Source organism: Indicator indicator, chromosome 11, assembly GCF_027791375.1.
Source record: "Indicator indicator isolate 239-I01 chromosome 11, UM_Iind_1.1, whole genome shotgun sequence".
NCBI lineage: Eukaryota > Metazoa > Chordata > Aves > Piciformes > Indicatoridae > Indicator > Indicator indicator.
Genome location: NC_072020.1, coordinates 1058260 through 1064259, shown reverse-complemented (window position 1 = coordinate 1064259; position 6000 = coordinate 1058260).

Below are 6000 nucleotides of genomic sequence, written 5' to 3'. Positions count from 1 at the left end.
ACCCAAGTACATGCAAATGTATTTCATGAAGTCAAAACTAAGAGAGAAAACAGTGACTGAAAAACCTTTCCTTATAACCATCTCCCATTATTATCTTTCCTTCACCCTTCTGAAAGAGAGAGAAAAACTGAAAACTGAAAAATTCAACAAAACCAAGCACAGACCAAAGAAGCCCAAGCAAATAAACTGTGTTACAGTTTCACCCAGAGAACAACCAGCCAGGGGAGAGACCATCACGATCAAACCCCTCCAAAACTAACTGAGAAATACATATCTATACCAAAATCAGGACACACAAAAACTCTTTCAGGATTCTTCAGCGTTGCCATGTGTTAGCAATTAACCATTCACAAGACAAAGAAGCAGAGCAAAAGAAAAAACCAGACAACAAAACAATCAAACAAAAGGGTATCCTATCCAGCAAGTGAAGAGATCTGCCAAGACTCCAACAAATATAATTTCTGGTCTTGTGCCACAGATGCTCAGTGCTCAGCATAATCTTCATAAACTGAGTTCCACATACTGTTAGATTTAAGATCTCTGATGTCAACAGCATTTGGCATTGGCAGTGTACAAGAAGACCACAGAATGTTGAATTAAAACAACTCCCCTATACGTATTCCCACAGAAAATACAAGCTTAGGGCGTGCATCTACCATTTTTCAACCCTGCAATGACAGTGTTTCTTGGGATGATTTTTTAAAATAAATCCTTCATAATTATCTTCTGGGGGAAGAAAAAAAAAATAAGAAGAGAAGGGAAACTGAGACAGAGTTGTCACATATAGCAGACACCATCAAGCTCTTCACCCTCCCTCTATATAAATTTCTTCCTTCTTCTTCTCCTTTCATCATTAGGCAATTTACAAGCAATGACTAACCATTTACATACTATAATACGTAAAATACACTTCTGGGTGTTTGGGTGGGCTTTCAAAAGGACTCAGGTTTCTATAAAATACTTCAGGAAGAGTATAAATAGCCAGAAGGAATCAGTCACAAAATACCCCTCAGGACTGAGACGCTTTGATGGGAAGTACGTCTCCATTTCTCACGCGTCTCCAGGATACGAGGTTGGTTCGGTGATGAATGCACTTCTTACTATTGTCACTCCTGCAGTGACAGCACTGCTATGGGAAAACAGACTGGATTATGCTCTTCCTTGCACGCCAGCAGAAAATGTCAGCACCTATTTGACTGTCAAAACCTTCAGTGCCCGAGTGATGCAAAAGACCAAACAACTGCAGCACTTCTGCGTTCAGTCCCCAGGTAGAAAGTGCAAAGCTCGTTGCTAGGCAGAACTCACCTTCATGTGCAAGACAGCAACATTTCGTAGGGCTCTTGGCATCTTAGAAGCAAATCTAAAGGAGCTTGTGGCAAAATTTCAGCCTCTAACTCCTTAAAGGACCTTGAGCATCTCACATGGCAAGGCAACAGAAAACGCAGGTGCCCACCAGGCCATTTGCAGAACCACTTTGGTGGAAATACGTTTGTAGAGTTTATAAGCACCAGCTGAGCAGCATACACTGTGGGATGCAAATGCTGGGCTTTGTTCCTAAGCTGCTCTCCTTATTGACAGGATTTGCACTTTGGATGCTGAGGATAATGCTGAGCTTGAGTAGCTACTGCCAGAGCTGGAAGAGAAAGGGATGGAAGAAGGCGTGTATGGTCACATACCTTCCTACAACACATACCACGCAGATTCCAAGAACAATCTGGGGGAAGGAACACTTCATCTAATGCAAGAGTTTAAAATCTATGCCCAGAAGAAGAGCTGTCAAAAAAGCATGGAACAGAAAAATGAGAAAAGACATCAGAAAGGCCTTCTCAATGCACTTCTGGTACCTGACCATCAACTGAAATTAAACAGAGAGACACCTGACAAAACCCAGCCCACCACGGGAGAGTAAGCCCTTTCTGTATGGTGCATCAGGAAGTGTGTTGACAGTCTCAAAAGTATCACGTACTGGAGCAGGAACTACGAGATCCTTATGCTTCCAGACCAAACATATCCTCCCTCAGAGGAGAAGATCAGCAGGCTTTAAGGCCAAACAGTATACTCTTAAGCAAGAGCAGGCAGCAGCAGCAGGCAACACTGATCCCTGCCAGAGTGAACCCCAAAGATTTTTCCTCCAAATAAAGCTGCTAAGCATAATGATAAAATCATTTGAGCCTGAACAGTTCCCGTCACTGCAAAGTGGGTGATGGTGTTGCCTACACGTCAGCAACCTTCCCATCCCAGCACAGCCCCCAGCTGCACGGCTGGCTTGCAGGGGTGAGCCCCTGGGCCAGAAGCAGTGATGTCAGTTGTCATGTCAGGCAAGCGATGCACACCTCATCTTCACAGACAAAGATAGCTTTGACTCACTACTGCCAACTCAGCCTCCTGCAAACCACTGGGAAGGAGCTACGGCATTATCTCCAGATTATCAGTATGCACAGCCCCCAGAGCTGCTCAGCTCTCACGGGAGAAAACATAAATCTGCTGTTATTTGACATTTAATTAAATATTCCACTTGCTGCCATCAAGCAAACCTATGAAAAACCTCAGGTGTCACACTGAAAACACTCTGTGGAAATCTGCAGGATACAAACCCTGCTGTTAAAACACAGAACAAACAAAAAGAAGTAATCAAACAAAAACATCAGCAAAACACAAAAACCTCAAAAGAATCACAGCCCCAAAATAAATTAAAAAATCCTACAGTTTATTTTGAAGACACTACTCCTCAGTGGTCAGTCCTGGTCTTCAGGACCTGCATGGTTAGACAAGCAGTACCGTGAGCTCCTTCTGCCTGCTCTCTCCCATTTCCCACAGAAACACATGTGCACTTGGAAGCCAAGACTGCTGCTCTTTGTTACCATTACAGCTTAATAATCCATGCCAGCTCTCACACCAAAATGTTTCAGTATGACAAAAACCTGGACATAAAATAAAAACGAAGGCTGTGAAACAAGTGGAATCCTACAATTTCCCTGGCTGTTAAAAGACTGAAGATTACACCTTAAAAAGCAAGGGCAGAAGCCTTATTTATTTTCCCCTTCCTCTTGCCTTCACTTTGTGCCCTATCCATTATCACCACAAAGACAGATACCATGATTGCTGGAATTTTCTACTCAAACTTTTGCAGGTAGAGAGTTATTTAGACTCATTTATTGTTGGCACTTTAATAGAGACTGTCAGCAGACACGTTTTTTCCCCCTCAGGAATTACAGAAACACGAGCATCTGTGTACAAGCAACAGTACAGAAGCCACTGGCCCACCTCAAGCAGCAAACGAAAGAATGAAGTATATTGGATGGGATTTCAGAACCTAAGCAGCAACCTGAGGGCTACCAGTATGATTAAGGGACTGGAGCACTGCTCTGTGAAGAGAGGCTAAGGGACCTGGGGCTGTTCAGTCTGGCAAAGAGAAGACTGAGAGGGGATTTAATAAATGTTTATAAATATCCAAGGGCTGGGTGTCAAGAGGGAGGGGACAGGCTCTGCTCACTTGCACCCTGTGACAGGACAAGGGCCAGTGGATAGAAGCTCCAGCACAGGAGGTTCCACCTCAACATGAGGAGGAACTTCTTCACTGTGAGGGTCACAGAGAACCGGAAAAGGCTGCCCAGAGGGGTTGTGGAGTGTCCTCCTCTGGAGACTTTCCAGACCCATCTGGATGTGCTCCTGTGTGACCTGTTCTGGATTCTATGGTCCTGCTCTGCCAGGGGGAGGGGTTGGACTCTGAAGATTTCCTGAGGTCCCTTCCAACCCCTAATATCCTGTGTGAAACAGGTGTCTTTTAATGGAGGTGACCAGAGGAGCAGCATCCCAGCTGAAGCTTCTATCTTGGAATACGTCTGGCTTTCCTCCCAGCCTGCAGGTGAAATCCAGTATTTGCATACTACAGCAGAGATGAAAACAGAATCACAACAAAACCAAACCAAACAAACGCCCACCAGACAACCCAGAAACAAAGCAGGTTTTTTGTGATTTACACCTGGTTCCTTTTTTTTTTTCCAAAGGGATCTTCTTGTTCCTAACATATTGTCACTGATAATTTTCCACTTTTAATCCCCTGTCACAAGGCCTCATGTCAGTGTCATCATCTTCCACCAAGCAATAATGATGATGTTTCCCTCTAGCTCACTACATTTCTGCAAAGCTAGAAGGTTTACCCAGAACAATAAATAAAAATGGCCTACAGGGAGAGCCTGGTATTGGTTTAGTACTTAGGAAACGGGAAAAAAACAAACAAACAAACAAAACACCCAACCTTTTTTATCTGTCACAATGACCATCTACAGTCTTCCAGGATCATCACAAAAAGACTTTGAGTGATCTGGCTAATAAATGCCAATCACAGAACTTTACTAGGAAGCAAGTAACACCTAAAGTTTTAACAAGCTCATCAGATGTACAGATTAGCAACCTTGGAATGTGCTGTTTGCCTTAGCCCAGCCTTCAGCACCACCTCATGCATTGCAAACACAGGTGCCAAATTGTATCTCATTTCCACAGAGAAACCTGATAAATTTCCTTAAAATCAAAGTCATTAAACTAGCTGGTCTCCCTCTTTAGGGGGTAGAACACAGCACAAGGTTCCCAACATAAAGAGACTGCAGCTCCCAACCATCCTTTCAATGCAGACAAGTTTCCTTATAACACCAAAAGTCCAAAAATGCTGTAAGGAAAGCAACAGCCACCCCTGGCAACTCCACAGTTCACAGGGAATGGGAGGCTGAAATTCATCTGTCCAACTGAGGGAACCCCCTCTCGAACATGTCAATCACCTGGTGATCATGAGGATTCCATGAAGAACTGAGAAGTGTCTCAGCAAAGATAAGCTCATCCTGAGTGCCCCACCTATGTGCCAGCACTGCCCACCCAGACAGCAGCTGCCCAGAGGGGGCAGTGGACAGTGGATGGCAGAGAAGGACGGTGGCTGCTCGGTGCCAACCCCTGCAAGCACACAGGGAAGACCCCCTGGAAACCACCTCTGGAAGCCAGGTGTGCATTGTTAATGTGGGCCAGGTGGAGCTATCATGAATGAACCAGGAACAGGATAAAAGCCCTGGGCTATGCCAGCTTAGTGCAGGCGGAACATCACTGCGGACATCTCAGGCTGGAGGCAGCAGCCCAGGACATCTCTCCTCCTCTCCCCCAGCAAAGGAGGACCATGGGGTGGTTATCTCTCCTGCTCTCTTTCTCTATTCTCTCTCCCTTTTCCTTCTTTCTCTGCTTTGTTCACTCCATTCTCTCTCTAATAAGTGGTCCTGTCTCCATAACATGACCTCGTTCGTGCCTTGGTTTCAAGGGAATGCTCAAAAGAACCACACCTCCCTCCCAGCTTCCAGACCAAGACACCAGCTAGTCAAATCTATTTCTGTAACTGTATCACAAAGTCCTCTTTAGAGACTCATAGAATGATTTTTAAGATCAGAGTGGGTCTAGGAAAGATGCTGTAGTAATGTTACTGGAAGGACCTTCAAGAGCCTCATCAGGACACTTTCTCCATTACCCCATTGCATACATTGAATACTGAGTGCAGTTTTCTTCTTGTGCCAACAGCTGTTCTTTATCTGAAATAGCATTCCTGGTTCCTCAATAGTTCTCTTCACTCTTCACTTGTGGGAAATAACTGTACATCACTTCATTATTTGCTGTCAGGTTTAAAGAAGTCAACTCCTTTTAGTGAAGGTATACACCATTTCCATTACTACCTACATCTACTCTATCTGCTGACAATGTGCTCTGACATTTCTTGACACCATGATGTGTTTGATCTTGGAGGTCTTTTCCTACCAAAGAAATCCTCTCTCTCTCAGGTTCTTTCTCTACCAGGACCACACTCTGTGGAGACAGAAGATCCTCCACCCATGGATGCACTAGAAGAGCTTTGTTTTCCAAAACTCTAAAACCGGCTTAAAAGACAGTGAATATCACAAGGACGTTCCAGAAGGAATACTACCAGTATGAAACACTGATCAACAACACAGCACTAGAGCCTGGGCTCCC